The sequence below is a fragment of the Lucilia sericata genome, unplaced genomic scaffold (assembly GCF_015586225.1).
Source record: "Lucilia sericata isolate MDLA Ls3-8-SP2 unplaced genomic scaffold, ASM1558622v1 Contig000017F_arrow, whole genome shotgun sequence".
In the NCBI taxonomy this organism is placed as follows: domain Eukaryota; kingdom Metazoa; phylum Arthropoda; class Insecta; order Diptera; family Calliphoridae; genus Lucilia; species Lucilia sericata.
Window position 1 is genome coordinate 1,475,151 of NW_023994056.1, and position 25,614 is coordinate 1,500,764.

At 31.0% G+C, this 25,614-nt stretch overlaps 1 long non-coding RNA gene across 1 annotated transcript in view; it reads right to left on the bottom strand.

The window, feature by feature from the left end:
• LOC119606676 overlaps window positions 1-23,209 on the bottom strand; it is a 40,921-nt gene extending 17,712 nt beyond the window's left edge. The window contains exon 1 of the long non-coding RNA XR_005231675.1: window positions 23,121-23,209. This is a non-coding gene — a long non-coding RNA (uncharacterized LOC119606676). The remainder of the gene's footprint in view (window positions 1-23,120) is intronic.
• Window positions 23,210-25,614: the final 2,405 nt, after the last annotated feature.

The following is a 25,614-nucleotide window of genomic DNA, read 5'->3' on the forward strand; positions in this document are numbered from 1 at the left end:
CTTCATATTAAATAAAATCTTCATTAGAAAATATTCTTCTTATTGATGAACATTTTTATTTGAACGATTTCTTCATATTGGTGAAAAATTTCATTTTAAAACTGTCATCCTATTGATGAACATTTTCATTAGAAAGCTATCTTCATATTGATGAACATTTTCATTAGTATTATGTCTTCATGATGAATATTTTCTTTAGAAAATCGTCTTCATACAGATGTAAACTTTCGTTAGAAAATATTCTTTATATTGATGAACATTTTCATTTGAAAGATTGTTTCATATGATAAAAATCTTCATTAGAAAACCATCTTCATATTGATGAAAACTTTCGTTAGAAAACTATTTTCATATTGATGAAAACTTTCGTTAGGAAACCGACTTTATATTGATCAAAATTTTCCTTGAAATACTATCTTCAAATTGGTGACAACTTTCTATAGAAAATCGTCTTCATATTGATAAAATCTGTATTCATATTGATGAAATCATTCGTTAGTACAATGAACTGTCTTCAGTTTTCATTACAAATTTGATGAAAACCGTATTCATATTGATGAAACCCGTCGTTATCATTCGTTAGTAAAATGAAATGTCTTCTTTCGTTAGGAAATCGTCATCATATCGAAGAACGTTTTTGGTAAAAAGAGCTGTCTTCAAAATAAAGACGGTTTTCATTAGAAAAGTGTTTTTATATTGACAAAAATGTCTGTTAGAAAACTGTCTTCATATCGATGAAAACTTTCGCCGGTTTTTCCTTAAAAATTTGATTCCTTTCTCGTTCTGCCTAAGACATTTTTGAATATCTTACCAGTCATATGCATAAGAATAAAAAAAATAAAAAAAATCGTACTTATTCATGTTCTAAGTCCTTGTTATCGGGGAAGTAAAGAAAATATTACAAGTTAAGCAGCAAGAAACACACACACACACTCAGTCAAACAGTGCCAAGACAAAAAACAAGAATGAAGAAAACTAAACATATACAACCAAGGAAAACAAAACATTAAACGTTAATACGTTTACAGAATTTAAGGTGGACAGGTTAGAGTTGAAAATCACATCCTTAATCTCTAAATATGACTCGATAAAGGGTCTACAACACACACATATTTACTAGATATTAAAATGTTATCTATTCAAGAACTAGGTTTCGGTTTAGATAAAGAAGTTTTCGTTGGGACTAGTTACCTCACTAGTCTTTTGAGAACCAATAGCAGCATTTTATCAAGGATCCCTCACTCCCTATTATCTTCACCATTACCATCTGGTCTTCCCAAATTACTTTCTCCCCATGAAACATTTTGTGGCTTTAAAAACTTTACTGTGTACGTTTTCTTTTATATACAGTGTTTCCTCCGTGACCTTATAAAAATTTGTATGCCTTTGAATTTATCAGATACTTGTTGTTGTTGTTGTTCTCCTTTCTTGTTATTGTCGCTGTCGTTAGTTTGCAGTACAGAGCAAAGCAAAAAAAAAAAAAAACGTTTTTCAATTATCAAGTGCAAGGTAAAATTCTATATATAAAAAAAAGTAATAATAAATTGTGAAAATAATGTCCTTGTTAAAGAAAGAAAAATTTACGATATTGTTGTTGGTTTGATTTCATAGAAGAAGAATGTTTAAAATGAATATTATGTCTTTTTGTGGCAGGATTTTCAATAAAGTATGAGCGATAGAAGACAAACATTTTGCGTGATTTTTGCAAATAATTCAAATTATAAATAAATAAAATAAAATTAAAACTTTTAATTTATCAGGACATTTGCTGGAAAAAATCTACATTTCACTTTTCTATAAAAAAGTTCTAATAGAAGAAGGAACTACAGTCAAGAAAAGAAAACATAAAAGTCCATTTTCTGGACAAACTAGAAGAGCTAGGGCCAAAACAATGAAAATCTGTGATCACTTTTATTTCCTAAGAAAATTAGATTTTTTGAGTGAAAATATAAAAGTCCATTTTCTGGCCAAACTAGAAGAGCTAGGGCCAAAAAAATGAAAATCTGTGATCACTTTTATTTCTTACGAAAATTCGATTTTTTGAGTGAAAACATAAAAGTCCATTTTCTGGCCAAACTAGAAGAGCTAGGGCTAAAACATTGAAAATCTGTGATCACTTTTATTTCCTATGAAAATTCGATTTTTTTAGTGAAAACATAAAAGTCCATTTTGTGGCCAAACTAGAAGAGCTAGGGCCAAAACATTGAAAATCTGTGATCACTTTTATTTCCTAAGAAAAGTCGATTTTTTGAGTGAAAACATAAAAGTATATTTTCTGGCCAAACTAGAAGAGCTAGGGCCAAAACAATGAAAATCTGTGATCACTTTTATTTCCTAAGAAAATTCGATTTTTTTAGTGAAAACATAAAAACCCATTTTCTGGCCAAACTAGAAGAGCTAGGGCCAAAACAATGAAAATCTGTGATCACTTTTATTTCCTTTAAAAATTCGATTTTTTGAGTGAAAACATAAAAGTGCATTTTCTGGCCAAACTAGAAGAGCTAGGGCCAAAACAATGAAAATCTGTGATCACTTTTATTTCTTACGAAAATTCGATTTTTTGAGTGAAAACATAAAAGTCCGTTTTCTGGCCAAACTAGAAGAGCTAGGGCCAAAACAATGAAAATCTGTGATCACTTTTATTTCCTAAGAAAAGTCGATTTTTTGAGTGAAAACATAAAAGTCCACTTTCTGGCCAAACTAGAGGAGCTAGGGCCAAAACAATGAAAATCTGTGATCACTTTTATTTCCTAAGAAAATTCGATTTTTTGAGTGAAAATATAAAAATCCATTTTCTGGCTAAACTAGAAGAGCTAGGGCCAAAACAATGAAAATCTGTGATCACTTTTATTTCCTTTAAAAATTCGATTTTTTGAGTGAAAACATAAAAGTGCAAACTAGAAGAGCTAGGGCCAAAACAATGAAAATCTGTGATCACTTTTATTTCTTACGAAAATTCGATTTTTTGAGTGAAAACATAAAAGTCCATTTTCTGGCCAAACTAGAAGAGCTAGGGCCAAAACATTGAAAATGTGTGATCACTTTTATTTCCTAAGAAAAGTCGATTTTTTGAGTGAAAACATAAAAGTGCATTTTCTGGCCAAACTAGAAGAGCTAGGGCCAAAACAATGAAAATCTGTGATCACTTTTATTTCCTAAGAAAATTCGATTTTTTTAGTGAAAACATAAAAGTCCATTTTCTGGCCAAACTAGAGGAGCTAGGGCCAAAACATTGAAAATCTCTGATCACTTTTATTTCCTAAGAAAAGTCGATTTTTCGAGTGAAAGTCCATTTTCTGGCCAAACTAGAAGAGCTAGGGCCAAAACAATGAAAATCTGTGATCACTTTTATTTCTTAAGAAAATTCGATTTTTTGAGTGAAAACATAAAAGTCCATTTTCTGGCCGAACTAGAGGAGCTAGGGCCAAAACATTGAAAATCTGTGATCACTTTCATTTCCTAAGAAAATTCGATATTTTGAGTGAAAACATAAAAGTCCATTTTCTGGCCAAACTGGAAGAGCTAGGGCCAAAACATTGAAAATCTGTGATCACTTTTATTTCCTAAGAAAAGTCGATTTTTTTAATGAAAACATAAAAGTCCATTTTCTGGCCAAACTAGAAGAGCTAGGGCCAAAACAATGAAAATCTGTGATCACTTTTATTTCTTTCGAAAACTCGATTTTTTGAGTGAAAACATAAAAGTCCATTTTCTGGCTAAACTAGAAGAGCTAGGGCCAAAACAATGAAAATCTGTGATCACTTTTATTTCCTAAGAAAAGTCGATTTTTTGAGTGAAAACATAAAAGTCCATTTTCTGGCCAAACTAGAAGAGCTAGGGCCAAAACAATGAAAATCTGTGATCACTTTTATTTCTTACGAAAATTCGATTTTTTGAGTGAAAACATAAAAGTCCATTTTCTGGCTAAACTAGAAGAGCTAGGGCCAAAACATTGAAAATCTGTGATCACTTTTATTTCCTAAGAAAAGTCGATTTTTTGAGTGAAAACATAAAAGTCCATTTTCTGGCCAAACTAGAGGAGCTAGGGCCAAAACATTGAAAATCTCTGATCACTTTTATTTCCTAAGAAAAGTCGATTTTTTGAGTGAAAACATAAAAGTGCATTTTCTGGCCAAACTAGAAGAGCTAGGGCCAAAACATTGAAAATCTGTGATCACTTTTATTTCCTAAGAAAAGTCGATTTTTTGAGTGAAAACATAAAAGTCCATTTTCTGGCCAAACTAGAAGAGCTAGGGCCAAAACAATGAAAATCTGTGATCACTTTTATTTCTTTCGAAAATTCGATTTTTTGAGTGAAAACATAAAAGTGCATTTTCTGGCCAAACTAGAAGAGCTAGGGCCAAAACATTGAAAATCTGTGATCACTTTTATTTCCTAAGAAAAGTCGATTTTTTGAGTGAAAACATAAAAGTCCATTTTCTGGCCAAACTAGAAGAGCTAGGGCCAAAACAATGAAAATCTCTGATCACTTTTATTTCCTAAGAAAAGTCGATTTTTTGAGTGAAAACATAAAAGTGCATTTTCTGGCCAAACTAGAAGAGCTAGGGCCAAAACAATGAAAATCTGTGATCACTTTTATTTCTTTCGAAAATTCGATTTTTTGAGTGAAAACATAAAAGTGCATATTCTGGCCAAACTAGAAGAGCTAGGGCCAAAACATTGAAAATCTGTGATCACTTTTATTTCCTAAGAAAAGTCGATTTTTTGAGTGAAAACATAAAAGTCCATTTTCTGGCCAAACTAGAAGAGCTAGGGCCAAAACAATGAAAATCTGTGATCACTTTTATTTCTTTCGAAAATTCGATTTTTTGAGTGAAAACATAAAAGTCCATTTTCTGGCCAAACTAGAAGAGCTAGGGCCAAAACATTGAAAATCTGTGATCACTTTTATTTCCTAAGAAAAGTCGATTTTTTGAGTGAAAACATAAAAGTCCATTTTCTGGCCAAACTAGAAGAGCTAGGGCCAAAACAATGAAAATCTGTGATCACTTTTATTTCCTTTAAAAATTCGATTTTTTGAGTGAAAACATAAAAATCCATTTTCTGGCCAAACTAGAAGAGCTAGGGCCAAAACAATGAAAATCTGTGATCACTTTTATTTCTTAAGAAAATTTGATTTTTTGAGTGAAAACATAAAAGTGCATTTTCTGGCCAAACTAGAAGAGCTAGGGCCAAAACAATGAAAATCTGTGATCACTTTTATTTCCTAAGAAAATTCGATTTTTTGAGTGAAAACATAAAAGTCCATTTTCTGGCCAAACTAGAAGAGCTAGGGCCAAAACAATGAAAATCTGTGATCACTTTTATTTCTTTCGAAAATTCGATTTTTTGAGTGAAAACATAAAAGTCCATTTTCTGGCCAAACTAGAAGAGCTAGGGCCAAAACATTGAAAATCTGTGATCACTTTTATTTCCTAAGAAAAGTCGATTTTTTGAGTGAAAACATAAAAGTCCATTTTCTGGCCAAACTAGAAGAGCTAGGGCCAAAACAATGAAAATCTGTGATCACTTTTATTTCCTTTAAAAATTCGATTTTTTGAGTGAAAACATAAAAGTGCATTTCCTGGCCAAACTAGAAGAGCTAGGGCCAAAACAATGAAAATCTGTGATCACTTTCATATCCTAAGAAAATTCGATTTTTTGAGTGAAAACATAAAGGTCCATTTTCTGGCTAAACTAGAAGAGCTAGGGCCAAAACAATGAAAATCTGTGATCACTTTTATTTCCTAAGAAAATTCGATTTTTTGAGTGAAAACATAAAAGTCCATTTTCTGGCCAAACTAGAAGAGCTAGGGCCAAAACATTGAAAATCTGTGATCACTTTTATTTCCTTTGAAAATTCGATTTTTTGAGTGAAAACATAAAAGTCCATTTTCTGGCCAAACTAGAGGAGCTAGGGCCAAAACATTGAAAATCTATGATCACTTTTATTTCCTAAGAAAATTCGATTTTTTGAGTGAAAACATAAAAGTCCATTTTCTGGCCAAACTAGAAGAGCTAGGGCCAAAACAATGAAAATCTGTGATCACTTTTATTTCCTTTAAAAATTCGATTTTTTGAGTGAAAACATAAAAGTCCATTTTCTGGCCAAACTAGAAGAGCTAGGGCCAAAACATTGAAAATCTGTGATCACTTTTATTTCCTAAGAAAAGTCCATTTTCTGGCCAAACTAGAAGAGCTAGGGCCAAAACAATGAAAATCTGTGATCACTTTTATTTCATAAGAAAATTCGATTTTTTGAGTGAAAACATAAAAGTCCATTTTCTGGCCAAACTAGAAGAGCTAGGGCCAAAACAATGAAAATCTGTGATGACTTTTATTTCCTAAGAAAATTCGATTTTTTGAGTGAAAACATAAAAGTCCATTTTCTGGCCAAACTAGAAGAGCTAGGGCCAAAACAATGAAAATCTGTGTTCACTTTTATTTCTTTTAAAAATTCGATTTTTTGAGTGAAAACATAAAAGTGCATTTCCTGGCCAAACTAGAAGAGCTAGGGCCAAAACATTGAAAATCTCTGATCACTTTTATTTCTTTTAAAAATTCGATTTTTTGAGTGAAAACATAAAAGTGCATTTCCTGGCCAAACTAGAAGTGCTAGGGCAAAAACAATGAAAATCTGTGATCACTTTTATTTCCTAAGAAAAGTCGATTTTTTGAGTGAAAACATAAAAGTCCATTTTCTGGCCAAACTAGAAGAGCTAGGGCCAAAACATTGAAAATCTGTGATCACTTTTATTTCCTAAGAAAAGTCCATTTTCTGGCCAAACTATAAGAGCTAGGGCCAAAACAATGAAAATCTGTGATCACTTTTATTTCATAAGAAAATTCGATTTTTTGAGTGAAAACATAAAAGTCCATTTTCTGGCCAAACTAGAAGAGCTAGGGCCAAAACAATGAAAATCTGTGATCACTTTTATTTCTTTTAAAAATTCGATTTTTTGAGTGAAAACATATAAGTCCATTTTCTGGCCAAACTAGAAGAGCTAGGGCCAAAACAATGAAAATCTGTGATCACTTTTATTTCTTACGAAAATTCGATTTTTTGAGTGAAAACATAAAGGTCCATTTTCTGGCTAAACTAGAAGAGCTAGGGCCAAAACAATGAAAATCTGTGATCACTTTTATTTCCTAAGAAAATTCGATTTTTTGAGTGAAAACATAAAAGTCCATTTTCTGGCCAAACTAGAAGAGCTAGGGCCAAAACAATGAAAATCTGTGATCACTTTTATTTCTTTTAAAAAATCGATTTTTTGAGTGAAAACATAAAAGTGCATTTCCTGGCCAAACTAGAAGAGCTAGGGCCAAAACATTGAAAATCTGTGATCACTTTTATTTCCTAAGAAAAGTCCATTTTCTGGCCAAACTAGAAGAGCTAGGGCCAAAACAATGAAAATCTGTGATCACTTTTATTTCATAGGAAAATTCGATTTTTTGAGTGAAAACATAAAAGTCCATTTTCTGGCCAAACTAGAAGAGCTAGGGCCAAAACAATGAAAATCTGTGATCACTTTTATTTCCTAAGAAGATTCGATTTTTTGAGTGAAAACATAAAAGTCCATTTTCTGGCCAAACTAGAAGAGCTAGGGCTAAAACAGTGAAAATCTGTGATCACTTTTATTTCCTAAGAAAATTCGATTTTTTGAGTGAAAACAAAAAAGTTCGTTTTCTGGCCAAACTAGAAGAGTTAGGGCCAAAACAATGAAAATCTGTGATCACTTTCATTTCCTAAGAAAATTCGATATTTTGAGTGAAAACATAAAAGTCCATTTTCTGGCCAAACTAGAGGAGCTAGGGCCAAAACAATGAAAATCTGTGATCACTTTTATTTCCTTTGTAAATTCGATTTTTTAGTGAAAACATAAAAGTCCATTTTCTGGCTAAACTAGAAGAGCTAGAGCCAATACAATGAAAATCTGTGATCACTTTTATTTCCTAAGAAAAGTCGATTTTTTGAGTGAAAACATAAAAGTTAATTTTCTGGACAAACTAAAGGAGCTAGGGCCAAAACATTGAAAATCTGTGATCACTTTCATTTCCTAAGAAATGAAAACATAAAAGTCCATTTTCTGGCCAAACTAGAAGAGCTAGGGCCAAAACAATGAAAATCTGTGATCACTTTTATTTCTTACGAAAATTCGATATTTTGAGTGAAAACATAAAAGTCCATTTTCTGGCCAAACTAGAGGAGCTAGGGCCAAAACAATGAAAATCTGTGATCACTTTTATTTCCTTTGGAAATTCGATTTTTTTAGTGAAAACATAAAAGTCCATTTTCTGGCTAAACTAGAAGAGCTAGAGCCAATACAATGAAAATGTGTGATCACTTTTATTTCCTAAGAAAACTCGATTTTTTGAGTGAAAACATAAAAGTCCATTTTCTGGCCAAACTAGAGGAGTGATCACTTTTATTTCCTAATAAAATTCGATTTTGTAAGGTATAAAAAGTACTTATTTGTATGTCCTTATGAGCTTGCATTGCATTTCCCCCTTTAAAAAAAAAAAAACAAACTTTAAAACAAACATGAACTTTTTGTTTGGAAAACTTAAATATTTGTTTAATTTTCTGCCCATAAATTTGTTAATACTTTATTGTGTTGAAATGCATTTGCACTCGTGCAAAACAGAAAAATGCATTCGAGCACGCATTTTAGTTGACTTTTTATTGTTGTTGTCACAACAAAAGAGATTTATTTTACGCGCCATTTTACATTTTTTCCCCTTGATTGTTTTTATTTGAATTATTATGCAAATTGTAACTCGTGTTGGTCGGTTCCTGTGGCGTTTTTGTTTTTTTGCTTCTTCTGTATAGTAGTTGTCGCCAGTTATTAAAGGATTTGCTTGGTTCAAAAAGCGGAAACATACAAGTATTTGTTGTCATTGTTTATTTATGGAAATATCATTTGAAACAAAAACAAACAAAAAAAAAACGTTCTGTAAGTAGTATAATAATTTAATGTCTAAGGGATAGAAATATGAAATAAGTTAAGTGGAAAGAAGATTATATTAGGAAAGTTTTTTATTAGAGTAATTTACTCAAGTGTAAATTGTGTACACTGCTCTGAATCATCCCAAATCCATTACAGAATACTAATTTTAATTTCTCAGAATTTTTTAAAAATAAGAAATACGTGTCACTGCAGTTTTTTCTGATTTTTATATGAAAATTTTCCGTTGAAAGAATAAATTTTACATACAATTCTCTGTAATAAGTATATTATTTGAAATGTAAGTTTGGAAACCATTAGGAAACTTTTAAATTAAAATCCACTTTACACTAATAAAGCTTTGCACAAACACTCCACACAATTTAACCAACTGGTCTAAATTATAATAATCCAATTGGTTTATATTCCAATATGAAATATTTGTTATGGTGCCATCTATTGTTCGTTTATTAAAACTTCTTATGGTTATTTCTGTGATTCATTCTCATAGTGTTTTCATTCAAACCAGTTAACTGTTAAAAACGAAACATATGGAAGTGAAATGCTTATAAGAATAACAAAAACATAACATTCACAATAGTATTAATACTCGGATGCAGGGTTATTTATTTTAGTAGGCAAACGTCAACGGAAACGTTAGAAGAAACGTTTCCTTCAGATATTTTCTTTAAGCTCTAACTTTATTTCATGTTTTCCTACAACTTTTCTATGGAAAAGTAGCTCTGACTACAGACAACTTTTCTATAGAAAAGTAGCTCTGACTACAGACAACTTTTCTATAGAAAAGTGGCTTGGACTACAGACAACTTTTCTATAGAAAAGTAGCTGTGACTACAGACAACTTTTCTATAGAAAAGTAGCTGTGACTACAGACAACTTTTCTATAGAAAAGTAGCTGTGACTACAGACAACTTTTCTATAGAAAAGTAGCTGTGACTACAGACAACTTTTCTATAGAAAAGTAGCTGTGACTACAGACAACTTTTCTATAGAAAAGTAGCTGTGACTACAGACAACTTTTCTATAGAAAAGTAGCTGTGACTACAGACAACTTTTCTATAGAAAAGTAGCTGTGACTACAGACAACTTTTCTATAGAAAAGTAGCTGTGACTACAGACAACTTTTCTATAGAAAAGTAGCTGTGACTACAGACAACTTTTCTATAGAAAAGTAGCTGTGACTACAGACAACTTTTCTATAGAAAAGTAGCTGTGACTACAGACAACTTTTCTATAGAAAAGTAGCTGTGACTACAGACAACTTTTCTATAGAAAAGTAGCTGTGACTACAGACAACTTTTCTATAGAAAAGTAGCTGTGACTACAGACAACTTTTCTATAGAAAAGTAGCTGTGACTACAGACAACTTTTCTATAGAAAAGTAGCTGTGACTACAGACAACTTTTCTATAGAAAAGTAGCTGTGACTACAGACAACTTTTCTATAGAAAAGTGGCTGTGAATACAGACAACTTTTCTATGGAAAAGTAGCTCTGTTCTAGTTCGGTCTTAGTTCAGTTCTAGTTCAGTTCTAGTTCAGTTCAAGTTCAGTTCAAGTTCAGTTCTACTTCAGTTCTAGTTCAGTTCTAGTTAAGTTCTAGTTAAGTTCTAGTTAAGTTCTAGTTCAGTTCTAGTTCAGTTCTAGTTCAGTTCTAGTTCAGTTCTAGTTCAGTTCTAGTTCAGTTCTAGTTCAGTTCTAGTTCAGTTCTAGTTCAGTTCTAGTTCTAGTTCAGTTCTAGTTCAGTTCTAGTTCAGTTCTAGTTCAGTTCTAGTTCAGTTCTAGTTCAGTTCTAGTTCAGTTCTAGTTCAGTTCTAGTTCAGTTCTAGTTCAGTTCTAGTTCAGTTCTAGTTCAGTTCTAGTTCAGTTCTAGTTCAGTTCTAGTTCAGTTCTAGTTCAGTTCTAGTTCAGTTCTAGTTCAGTTCTAGTTCAGTTCTAGTTCAGTTCTAGTTCAGTTCTAGTTCAGTTCTAGTTCAGTTCTAGTTCAGTTCTAGTTCAGTTCTAGTTCAGTTCTAGTTCAGTTCTAGTTCAGTTCTAGTTCAGTTCTAGTTCAGTTCTAGTTCAGTTCTAGTTCAGTTCTAGTTCAGTTCTAGTTCAGTCTAGTTCAGTTCTAGTTCAGTTCTAGTTTCAGTTCTAGTTCAGTTCTAGTTCAGTTCTAGTTCAGTTCTAGTTCAGTTCTAGTTCAGTTCTAGTTCAGTTCTAGTTCAGTTCTAGTTCAGTTCTAGTTCGATTGTAGTGAATGAATTGAAAAGTTGCTCGGCCTATAGCGATTACTTTTTATAGAAAAGTTCCTTAAACTGAGAAGTTGTTCGGTCTGTGATCTTTTCTTTTTGTTTAAACACATTTATGTACATTTAACTTGTGTTTAAACACAATTTTACTTTTGATGGAAACATAATGAGACACGAATTATTATTATTAAAACATCCTACTTAAATGAAATAATAAATGTTTTATATAAAAAAGACCTGGTTATTAACCTGTATCTTATTGTTGTTAAAATAATTGTCAAAAAAAAGAAACACAGATGTATGTATTTATTGAAAACGGCTCATAAATATTATTTACTAAAACGCACACATTCTCACCATCATTTACTACCAAATATTCCATTGGGAATACTTTACAAAAAAAATATTAAAAAACAAAATTTTGTAAAATTTTTATTTTTATTTAGTATGAATAATAAATTAACTTTGATTTCAGGTTTTATTCAGTTGTTTAAAATAAAATTTAAATTAAAATAAAAATGCCTTTTGGCATCAATTTCTTTCTAAATGTTTGTTTTTTTTTTTTTTGGTTTTCATTCAACGTAAAAGGTCAATGTATGTATGTGTATGAGATGTGCGTAAGCGCGAGCTGAGATAGAGTAAATAGTGTGGTGTAAAACTGAGGAAATTATCCGATAATTGAATAATTTTGGAAGTAGTAACAGGTTTAAACATTTTTGGAGACAAATTTGGTTAATGAAAAGAAATTTTTAGTTACTTAATGCTAATTGTTATTAATGATATTAAAGACTGGTTTAGATGACCTTTGACCTCTTAGTGTTAGCAGTTATTAAGGACAGATTTAGTAGCATTATTAGGTTGAATATTTTAAACAATTGTGGTTTAATTTGAGAAGAGATTTTTGTCTTTTGTTGAAGGTTGCTTTTTAGTAAATTATTTTCATAAGTTCATTTTGTTTTGCTCCATACTGTATAAGTGTTGGTGTGTGCGTGTGTAGGCCATCTATGAAAATCCCCTAAAATAAATCTACTGAAGTTAAAAACAATAAAAATTGAGAAGCTAAAGGCCAAAATTGACTCAAATATTAAAAGCTGACCCGTTAGTTCTAGATGTAAACAGAAACCCTGTTTTACTCCTTAAACCGCCAGAGTTTAAATCTAGGTTTTCTGAAGAAAGTGTAACTACTGGTTTAACCTTTTCTTAAGTAGGATCAAGTTTTACTTAAAGAACACTTTGCGCTGCTGAGAGGAGACACTTTGAGAACAACCTGGTAATACAGAAAATGGTTTATGATAAGTTGCTAACTGTTGCTCATGTTTGTGTTGCTGTTGCTAAAGTTTATTGTTATAAAATTCAAAGAGCATGTTAGTCAATCGACAACTAACTAGACAAATATTCAAAAAAAAATCATAAACAAAAAGTTTAAAGAAACACTAAGTTCACATTTTAAATTCAATTTGTTTTGTTAAAGTTTTAGGCAATATTACCAAAACATAAGCAGAGGTTCCCAAATGTCGACACCAAAAAATGGATACAAATCTTATTAAAAACTGAACCTGCTTCACTATTAAAAACTGAAAATTGAAGGATATTTGACTGATTAGATATCTTATTAAGCCGTACTTAATGGATAACATTTGGGAATCCCTGTTTTGATATCAAATATCCATATTGCTATAAATTCAACCAAAAAATCCACTTGTTGCTTTAACAAACCAAAAAAAAAAAAAAAACATTCCAAATAGTAAGAGTAAATAAAGCAAGGTGCGTTAACCACCACCAACACCGCCTCACTCTACTACCACCAATTGGAACTGATTGGTCTTTATAATTTATTTGTTTTTTTTTTCCAAAATTCGGCTTGATTTTTATATTTTTGTTTAATGTCTGTCCCTCGCATTGTCTGTCTGTCCGTTGTTCTGTTTGTAAGTATGTCTTCACAAATACTCCTCTTTTTCCTGACTTGGCTAGAATGCTTTAAGGTCAATGAATTCTTTCTTTTCTTTTCAGTTTATTTTTTGTATATAATTTTTAGTACACAAATGTGTCTGTCTGTCGTTCGCACTGTGTGTATATGAATTTCGTTGTATATTTTTTTGAGTATTTATTTTTTTAAGAAATTAAATAATTAAGTGTTACTGGTTTTTTTGTTTTTATTTTTTTTTTTTTTTTGTGAAAACTTGTGTAAGAATATGCATGTGCGTGCTGGTTCTATAACCAACAAAAAATATGGTTAAAAACAACAATTATTTAGAATATTATTAATGATTGCAACGAAGTTTAAATACTATAGCAACTTTTCTATAGAAGAAATGGCTGTTGTCAAGACAATTTTTCTAAAAGAAAACTCTTAACTAGACCTAGCAACTTTTCTATATAAAAGTCTTTACTAAACCGAGCAACTTTTCTATAGAAAAGTCTCTACTAAGCTGAGCAACTTTTGTATAGAAAAGTCTCTACTAAACCCCTCAACTTTTGTATAGAAAAGTCTCTACTAAACCGAGCAACTTTTGTATAGAAAAGTCTCTACTAAAGCTAGCAACTTTTCCATAGAAAAGTCTTAACTAGATCGAGCATGTTTTCTAACTATAACGAGCAACATTTCTATAGAAAAGTTTTCACTACACCGAGCAACTTTTCTATAGAAAAGTCTTTACTACACCGAGCAACTTTTCTATAGAAAAGTCTTTACTAAAGACTTTACTAAACCGAGCAACTTTTCTATAAAAAAAAGTCTTAACTAGACCGGGCAACTTTTCTATAGAAAAGTCTTAACTAAACCGAGCAATTTTTCTATAACTAGACTTAGCAACTTTTCTATAGAAATGTCTAAGCTAGTCCAAGCAACTTTTCTATAGAAAAGTCTTAACTAGACCGAGCAACTTTTCTATGGAAAAGTCTTAACTAGACAAAGCAACTTTTCTATAGAAAAGTCTAGTCTAGACCAAGCAACTTTTCTATAGAAAAGTCTAGTCTAGACCAAGCAACTTTTCTATAGAAAAGTCTAGTCTAGACCAAGCAACTTTTCTATAGAAAAGTCTAGTCTAGACCAAGCAACTTTTCTATAGAAAAGTCTAGTCTAGACCAAGCAACTTTTCTATAGAAAAGTCTAGTCTAGACCAAGCAACTTTTCTATAGAAAAGTCTAGTCTAGACCAAGCAACTTTTCTATAGAAAAGTCTAGTCTAGACCAAGCAACTTTTCTATAGAAAAGTCTAGTCTAGACCAAGCAACTTTTCTATAGAAAAGTCTAGTCTAGACCAAGCAACTTTTCTATAGAAAAGTCTAGTCTAGACCGACCAACTTTTCTATAGAAAAGTCTAGTCTAGACCGACCAACTTTTCTATAGAAAAGTCTAGTCTAGACCGACCAACTTTTCTATAGAAAAGTCTAGTCTAGACCGACCAACTTTTCTATAGAAAAGTCTAGTCTAGACCGACCAACTTTTCTATAGAAAAGTCTAGTCTAGAACGAGCAACTTTTCAAAACAAGCTACTTTTCTATAGAAAAGTCTTAACTAGACAGAGCAACTTTTCTACAGAATAGTCTTTACTAAACCGAGCAACTTTTCTAAGACAACTTTTCTAAAGACAAATCTTTACTAAACCGAGCAACTTTTCTATAGAAAACTCTTAACTAGAACGAGCAACTTTTCTATAGAAAAGTCTTAACTAGACCTAGCAACTTTTATATAGAAAATTCTTAACTAGACCGAGCAACTTTTCTATAGAAAAGTCTAGCTTAGACCGAGCATGTCTTCTATACAAAAGTCTTAACTAGACCGACAAACTTTTCTATACAAAAGTCTATAGAAAAGTCTTAACTAAACCGAGCAACTTTTCTATGGAAAAGTCTTTACTAAACCGAGCAACTTTTCTATAGAAAAGTCTTTACTAAACCGAGCAACTTTTCTATAGAAAAGTCTTTACTAAACCGAGCAACTTTTCTATAGAAAAGTCTTTACTAAACCGAGCAACTTTTCTATAGAAAAGTCTTTACTAAACCGAGCAACTTTTCTATAGAAAAGTCTTTACTAAACCAAGCAACTTTTCTATAGAAAAGTCATTACTAAACCGAGCAACTTTTCTATAGAAAAGTCTTTACTAAACCGAACAACATTTCTATAGAAAAGTCTTAACTAAACCAAGCAACTTTTCTATAGAAAAGTCCTAACTATACTAAGCAACTTTTCTAGATATAAGTCTTAACTAGACAGAGCTACATTTCTATAGAAAATTCTTAACTAAACCAATCAACTTTTCTATAGAAAAGTCTCCACTAGACCGAGCAACTTTTCTGGTCTATACCGAGCAACTTTTATATAGAAACATAAGTAGACTTTAGATCGAGTTCGTTTTTTATATAAAAATTTAGTTTTACTCAGATAACTTTTTTTTCAGCCTTAATTTTTTTTACTTCCCATAGTGTTTCAATACCAAAATTTATGGTTATATCATGAAAACAGAAAAACACACAAAAAATTAAAAAAAGCGTTATATTCTTTAGTATTGATACTTGACAAAAACTTAATCAAACAATGAACTCTTTTGACCAGGGGACGGATGTTTTAACAAACTAAATACTACTCACACACACACACAAACACCTTAACACAATGACAACTCATTTGCATAAATTTATAATAATACCGGCCCCAAGGGGGGTTCTCTCTCTATCGGTCGCATGCTCACTCTCTCCGCCCTCTAAGAATAGAGCCTGCGGTAATTATTTATACAGTCAAAGAACAACAACAAAAAAGAAGGTATAAAAACTTTGATTAGTCATTACTATTTTCTTATATTTATTATAAAGAATAACAAGATATTTCACTACTTGAACTCAAGAAACGTGAATTCAATTTTATGTTAAAAGAAATTAAAAGAATTAAATTGTAGACAATGAACACAAGTTGTAATTATAAATTTGAATTTAACCGATATTCACAACTATCAGCAATTTTATCGTCACCCTTTTTTTTCTAGTGAGTACTTGAGATACATACAAATTATATACCGCCACCAACGCCAACATAGGTTCGAAGAAGATACTACAATAAAAATAGTTGAAATGTTCTACATTTTTGTCGAACATTTTTTTTCCTACAATTGCTTTTATATGTAAAATAGTAGTTATTTATTTGGAGATACCAACCAACTATTGAAGTATTTGAGAGTTATGTACTTATTCAAGACTTTCTTTTGAATTTAAAATTATCTTCAAACATGACTGCAAACATTATTTAATAAAATGAACAGTGTAACGATTTCAACACAAATTTTATATAGAAGAGTTGCTTGGTTTCAAAGCAACTTTTCGGAAAAGAGTTGCTTGGTTTCAAGACAATTTTTCTTTAGGAAAAGTCTAGTCTAGAACGAGCAACTTTTCTTTAGGAAAAGTCTAGTCTAGAACGAGCAACTTTTCTTTAGAAAAGTCTAGTCTAGAAAGAGCAACTTTTCTATAGAAAAGTCTAGTCTAGAACGAGCAACTTTTCTATAGAAAAGTCTAGTCTAGAACGAGCAACTTTTCTATAGAAAAGTCTAGTCTAGAACGAGCAACTTTTCTTTAGAAAAGTCTAGTCTAGAAAGAGCAACTTTTCTATAGAAAAGTCTAGTCTAGAAAGAGCATCTTTTCTATAGAAAAGTCTAGTCTAGAACGAGCAACTTTTCTTTAGGAAAAGTCTAGTCTAGAACGAGCAACTTTTCTATAGAAAAGTCTAGTCTAGAACGAGCAACTTTTCTATAGAAAAGTCTAGTCTAGAACGAGCAACTTTTCTTTAGGAAAAGTCTAGTCTAGAACGAGCAACTTTTCTATAGAAAATTCTAGTCTAGAACGAGCAACTTTTCTATAGAAAATTCTAGTCTAGAACGAGCAACTTTTCTATAGAAAAGTGTAGTCTAGAACGAGCAGCTTATCTATAGAAAAATTTAGTCTAGAACGAGCAACCTTTCTATAGAAAAGTCTAGTCTAGAACGAGCAACTATTCTATAGAAAATTTTAGTCTAGAACGAGCAATTTTTCTATAGAAAAGTCTAGTCTAGAACGAGCAACTATTCTATAGAAAAGTCTAGTCTAGAACGAGCAACTTTTCTATAGAAAAGTCTAGTCTAGAACGAGCAACTTTTCTATAGAAAAGTATAGTCTCAAAAAAGTTGCTTGGTTTCAAGACAACTTTTCTATATAAAAGTTGCTTGGTTTCAGGACAACTTTTTTTTGAAAAGTTTCTTAGTTTATAGACAAAATATTTAGAGAAAAGTTGTTTTAAGTCAATTAAGTTAGTGGGTCTGAAGTCAATTCAAATTGCTCGTCCTAGAGGCAACTTTTTAGCAAATCATGTAACACTGTGCCCTTAGTAGCAACAACATTTCAAAAGGTGTTACGCTTTTTTTAACCATAAAATAGAGAAAAAAAAACAGTAGATTCATTAAATGTAGGACGTGGAATAATTAAAGAACTTTTTGTTGAACAAATTTGTTGCTTTTTATGATAAAAAGACATAAAACTATAGAAAAAAAGCGTTTAGAAATGAAAACGAAACAGAAATACTAACAAAAACTATATATAAATAAAAAAACGGCGATAACTGTCTTTAAACACTTTTTGGGGCTGAAAACAAAAATTAAAATAAAATGAAAAAAAACAACATTACTACCAAGTCGTGATAGTTTTTTAAGTATTAATTTAAATTTTCATAAAAATTGTAAATTAAACTACTTAAACTATAAACAACGAATCAGTAGAAAAGTTACAAAAAAACCATTACCCTACATAGATACACGTGTATGTGGGGAGGTTTAGGCATCAGTTGTAACTGATATTTTCTACATAGAGAGGACTAACAAGACAACAAGTCTGAATAATTTATTAGGTAGGGGTATGAATTATTTCTTAAGATTGCGTAAAAAATACTCGGAAACAAAACATCTTTATAGGCCATAGACTAGACTGTAGACTAGACTATAGACTAGACTATAGACTAGACTATAGACTAGAATATAGACTAGACTATAGACTAGACTATAGACTACACTATAGACTACACTATAGACTACACTATAGACTAGACTATAGACTAGACTATAGACTAGACTATAGATTAGTCTATAGACTAGACCATAGACTAGAATATAGACTAGACTATAGACTAGACTATAGACTAAACTATAGACTAGACTATAGACTAGACTATGGACTAAACTATAGACTAAACTACATACTAAACTATATATTAGACTATAGACTTGAATATAGACCAGACTATAGGTTAGTCTATAAACCAGACCATAGACTAGACTATAGACTAGACTATAGACTAGACTATAGACTAGACTATAGACTAGACTATAGACTAGAATATAGACTAGACTATAGACTAGACTATAGACTAGACTATAGACTAGACTATAGACTAGACTATAGACTAGACTATAGACTAGACTATAGACTAGACTATAGACTAGACTATAGACTAGACTATAGACTAGACTATAGACTAGACTATAGACTAGACTATAGACTAGACTATAGACTAGACTATAGACTAGACTATAGACTAGACTATAGACTAGACTATAGACTAGACTATAGACTAGACTATAGACTAGACTATAGACTAGACTATAGACTAGACTATAGACTAGACTATAGACTAGACTAGACTAGACTACTATAGACTAGACTATAGACTAGACTATAGACTAGACTATAGACTAGACTATAGACTAGACTATAGACTAGACTATAGACTAGACTATAGACTAGACTATAGACTAGACTATAGACTAGACTATAGACTAGACTATAGACTAGACTATAGACTAGACTATAGACTAGACTATAGACTAGACTATAGACTAGACTATAGACTAGACTATAGACTAGACTATAGACTAGACTATAGACTAGACTATAGACTAGACTATAGACTAGACTATAGACTAGACTATAGACTAGACTATAGACTAGACTATAGACTAGACTATAGACTAGACTATAGACTAGACTATAGACTAGACTATAGACTAGACTATAGACTAGACTATAGACTAGACTATAGACTAGACTATAGACTAGACTATAGACTAGACTATAGACTAGACTATAGACTAGACTATAGACTAGACTATAGTCTAGACTATAGATTAGACTATAGACTAGACTATAGTCCAGACTATAAACTATACTATAGTCCAGACTATAAACTATACCATAGTAAAGTCTAAAGACTATATTATAGTCCAGAACATGAAGTAGACGATAGTCGAGACTAAAGCCTAGAATATAGTCCAGGCTATAGAGTAGAGTTTAGTTCAGGCTATATATTAGACTTATATGATCTACAGCCGATCTTTGTTTTTGTTCATAAAAAATATTTTTTTTTTTGAAATTACTTTTTTATTTAATTGTTTTTTATTTTAATAAAAGGGTGGCAGAGATGTATGATAACTTTTGTATTAAACAATAATAAAATATACAGCAGTCAGACTATTAAACAGTTCAAAAATATGGACAGACAAACAGGCAGGCAATTGTATTAACAATTGCAGTCGTTTGTTTTTTGTTAAATTAAAAACCTTTCTTTTTGTTAATCATTAATTTCGATACCAATTTAACACGTGAGAGTTTTATTGACAATGTTGGTATATTTATTTGGGAACAACGAACAAATTTTTTTCTCTTTATTGAAAAACAATTTCTTTTCAGTTTTTTTGTGTTTTTTTAAACACAAAACAAAAAAAACACTTGAGATGACATCAGTTTTTTTATTTTCAGCCAGAAAATAAAAGTCTATAAAAAAACATATTTATTTGTTTAATAAAAAGATAAAAATTAAATAAGTTAAAGTATTGATATTAAAAGTAAAATACCAAGAAAAAAACTGTCAAATAAATGATGTCAAATAAATTGTAATTTAACATCAAAAACTTATCCCGGGATAATAATACGAATAAAATCTAACTGATTAATTGCATTTACACTCATTAATTATTATTATTTTCTTCTTTCAAAATTATTAACATTTGTATAAATTTACTTTTTATTTAAACAATGTTACCAAAAAAGCACGTTAACAAGTAAAAGCAAATAAGTTAATAAATATGTGGTATAAATTGGTTCCCAAAAACTGTTTAAACTTAATTGTTTCGAATTGTATTGAAGAAATACATATTTTTAAACCATGAGAGTGAAAAAAAAAAAACAAACCTGTTGCTCATTAGACAAACGAAATTGATCGTTTTTGTCTCTACTACATACTTTTTCCACTTTTTTCGTTTTTCTATTTATAATTCAAAATATCAGTTTTTTTTTTAAATATCAAAAATAACTATTATATAAAAGAAAGTTGTTTATTTATTTTTGTTCAAAATGAAAAAAAACAGAAACATTAAGACCAAATTAACCAAATTTGTGCGTCATACACTAATTGAATGCAATATATAGTGAATCAAGAAAAATTTAATATAGAAATCTTGGTTTTTGAATGATTAATATAATAAAGGTTAAATTCCAGACTACAGGCTAATCTAGTCTAAAGTAAAGTCCAGACTATAGACTAAGCTATAAACTTGACATTACACCAAAATATAGATTTGACTATGTGGATTAGACTATTGACTAGATTATAGTCTAAAGTATAGCCTAGACTATAGACTAGACTATAGCATAGACTATAGCATAGACTATAGACTAGACTATAAATAGACTATAGAATATACTATTGACTAAACTAAACTATAGACCAGACTATAGACTAGACATAATTCATACTATAGACTAGATTATAGTCCAGATTAGACTAGACTATAGATTAGACTATAGACTAGACTAGACTATAGACTAAACTAAACTATAATCAAGACTATATACTATAGACCGCACTATAATCCAGGTCATACTATAGACTAGACTATAGTCCAGACTATAGGCTAGACTAGACAGACTATAGACTAGACTATACTCCAGACTATAGACTAGACCATAGTCCAGACTATAGACTAGACCGTAGTGCAGACTATAGACTAGACTATAGTCCAGACTATAATCTAGACTATAGTCCAGACTATAGACTAGACTACATATAGTCCAGACTATAGACTAGACAATAGTCCAGACGTTAGTCCAGACTAGAATTCTTTAGACTATAGACTAGACTATATTCCAGAATATAGACAAGACTACAGTCCAGACTATAGTTCATACTATAAACTAGACTATAGTCCAGACTATAAACTAGACTATAGTCCAGACTATAAACTAGACTATAGTCCAGACTATAGACTAGACTATAGTCCAGACTATAGACTAGACTATAGTCCAGACTATAGACTAGACTATAGTCCAGACTATAGACTAGACTATAGTCCAGACTATAGACTAGACTATAGTCCAGACTATAGACTAGACTATAGTCCGGACTATAGACTAGACTATAGTCCAGACTATAGACTAGACTATAGTCCAGACTATAGACTAGACTATAGTCCAGACTATAGACTAGACTATAGTCCAGACTATAGACTAGACTATAGTCCAGACTATAGACCATACTATAGTCCAGACTATAGAAATTGTAGACTATAGAATATCTTCACCATAGTCTAGACTATAGAGAGTTATTTTATTTTTTCGTATTTTCCCCGTTTTTTAAGAATTTTTTTTTAATTTTCTAAGACAATATAAATATTTGTAGGTCAAACAAATACTCAAAAATTTTTATTTAGGACAAATATATTTTGTTTTATTTAGGTAAAAATTTAACACTTGTCAAAATATTGAATTGCATTTTTTCTATATGCTTTCTAAAAATATTTGTTGCCAAATAAAAGTTCTAACAAAGCATGAACATTTCTAATAAATTTCTATTTATTGAAGACTAAAGAATTCTTTCAGTTCAAAGAGAATTTAAAAAAAAAGTTAACAAATTTTCTATTAATAATTTAAGTTTGAACAACATCTTTAGTTTTAATTTTTAGTGAATTCCGAGATAGTAGTTGCTAAGTTCTTGTTATTACTCTTTTTTTGTTATTTCCCTGCAGGTCTTGGTACTAGCACTATGCAGATAAATTAGTGAATAAGCTAAAAAAATTTACTACTAGTTACCTAGCAACCCACTTACAAGGCCATGACTAGCGAACTAAGGTTGTATCCCATAAAATGAAATGTGATAGAATTATTAGTTAGTAGATTTATTATGAAGTTTAAGTATTTAACATAGGTTACCTTTAGACTACCGGGTATTTCCTAAGATTTCAATGGAAAAAAGGAGAGTTACACTCATAAGCCTAAAGGGCAGCCCATTACAAATGTTTTCTAATATCTACTGGTATTGATATTTCTACACTAATACTTCAATTGTTTTCTTCAACTGTTGGGCTGGTCTGAATGTGTGTCAGTTACAAAATGTGTGTGTGTGTGTGTGTGTAATCAGTAGTTTTATGCTTCAAAGTGTCAAACAATAGTTATCAAAGACAATTGTATTAGAATTTATTTGTTGATCCTACATTTTCAACACATAAACAATGCACCAGGATATTGATGAAGGACAATTTTTCACTGGCAGTATAAAACATTTAAAATTAAAGTCAAGGATGTTTATTGTGTGTGTAAAGAGAAGAAAGAAAACTTAAAACAAATAATGTTTAAATTTAGAGTACAATGACCGTGTTGGAATAACAAATTAGCCCCATTAATCAAGAGTTAAGAAATAAAACTTGTTTCGGTTGATTTTGCAAATTTTAAATCACGAACATTTTGTTCTGGCACAGGTGATCGAGAAAATAGTTTGGCTTAGTTTCAATTGTGTTTTTTGAAGAGTGGAAGGAGATAAATTTGCTTAGGATTTATCAATTAAAACAATAGATGATTCGATTTAAGTTTTCAAAGAATTTAAATAGAATGGTGACATATTAAAGGATATTAGTTACACTTACCTTGTTCTTGGAATTCGTTAGTAGAACCATTCAAAAGTTTGTCAGGTGATCAATTCTTCAAATTTCTTGAAATTCTGAAAAGACAAGAAGAAAAGGGAAGCAATTAATTTTGAGTCAAATACAAAGGTCAAGATTTATACACTTAATATTAATATTTTTAACAAAAGAGATAAGTTGGACCTTAAGCAATTGCAGGTCTAAATACAAGTACAAAATTCCTTCAATTTCGATAAACATAAGAACGCATTCATGCGAAGGTGATGGCACAATAGCCTAGACTCTGTGACTCGAGTACAGACTAGACTATAGACAATACTATAGTCCATACTATAGACTACTCTACTATATAGTCTACACTATAGACTAGGCTATAGACTACTCTATAGACTAGGCTATAGACTACTCTATAGACTAGACTAGACTATAGTCCAGACTATAAACTAGACTATAGTCTAGACTATAGACTAGACTATAGTCTAGATTATAGACTAGACTAGATTATAGACTAGTCCAGATTATAGACTAGTCTAGACTATACTATAGTCCAGACTATAGACTATAGTCCAGACTATAGACTAGACTATAGTCTAGACTATAGACCTGAACTATAGTACAGACTATAAACTACACTATAGTCCAGACTATAGACTACACTATAGTCCAGACTATAGAGTAGACTATAGTCCAGACTATAGAGTAGACTATAGTCCAGACTATGACTAGACTATAGACTAGACTATAGTCTAGACTATAAACTAGACTATAGTCCAGACTATAGACTAGACTATAGTCCAGACTATAGACTAGACTATAGTCCAGACTATAGACTAGACTATAGTCCAAACTATAGACTAAACTATAGTCCAGACTATAGAGTAGACTATAGACCAGACTATATATTAGACTTTAGTCCACACTGTAGTCCTGACTATAGACTAGACTACAGTCCATACTATAGATTAGACTATACTCCAGACTATGGACTAGACTATAGATTAGTCTATAGACTAGATTATAGTCCAGTTTATAGACTGGACTATAGTCCAGTTTATAGACTAGACTATTGTCCAGACTATAGACTAGACTGTAAACCACACTATATACAAGTCTATAGTCCAGACTATAGACTAGACTATAGTCCAGACTACAGACTAGACTAAAGTCCAAACTATAGATTAGAATTTAATCCAGACTGTAGACTAGACTACAGCACAGACTATAGACTGCACTATAGTCCAGACTATAGACTAGACTATAGTCCAGACTATAGACTAAACTATAGTCCAAACTATAGACTAGACTATAGTCCAAACTATAGACTAGACTATAGTCCGGACTATAGACTAGACTATTGTCCAGACTATAGACTAGACTATAGTCCACTCTATAGACTAGACTTTAGACTATAGTTCAGACTATAGTCTAGATTATAGTCCAGACTATTGACCATACCATAGTTCAGACTATAGTCTAGACTATAGTCCAGACTATAGACTAGACTGTAGTCCAGATTATAGTCTAGACTGTAGTCCAGATTATAGTCTAGACTATAGTTCAGACTATAGTCTAGATTATAGTCCAGACTATAGACTATACTATAGTTCAGATTATAAGACTACACAATAGTTCAGATTATAGACTATACTATAGTCCAGACTACACTATTGACCAAACTATAGACCATAGACTAGATTATAGACTAAACTATAGACTAGACTATAGACTAGACTATAGACTAGACTATAGACTAGACTATAGACTAGACTATAGACTAGACTATAGACTAGACTATAGACTAGACTATAGACTAGACTATAGACTAGACTATAGACTAGACTATAGACTAGACTATAGACTAGACTATAGACTAGACTATAGATTAGACTATAGACTAGACTATAGACTAGACTATAGACTAGACTATAGACTAGACTATAGACTAGACTATAGACTAGACTATAGACTAGACTATAGACTAGACTATAGACTAGACTATAGACTAGACTATAGACTAGACTATAGACTAGACTATAGACTAGACTATAGACTAGACTATATATATATATATATATATATCGGGGTTGTCATTGAAATAATAGGTGGTCAATAAAAATACATATTACGTTCCTTTTTAAATCAAGATGCTATTGTCCAACAACAAATAAGGAATAATTTGCACGAATTTATCAATTAAGGCTTTCGTAAGTATAAATTTGTACTTAAATGTATGGACAATTTCGTGTCAAGTGACCCAACTTCTAAAATCGATGTTTTCCGATTAAAGAAATAGCTATCTAAAGTCCTATGGACAATTTTTGCTAGGGCCAATAGGTGAAATTTAGACTCATTTGAAAAAAAAAAAAAAAAAAACTCTGTATGACCAAATTATCCAACTCTGAACCATTCTAATCCAATATACTAACCTTGGTGCATGTTTCATCTAAATCGAGTTTATAAATTGGGTCACTTGACACGAAATTGCATATAAATTAAA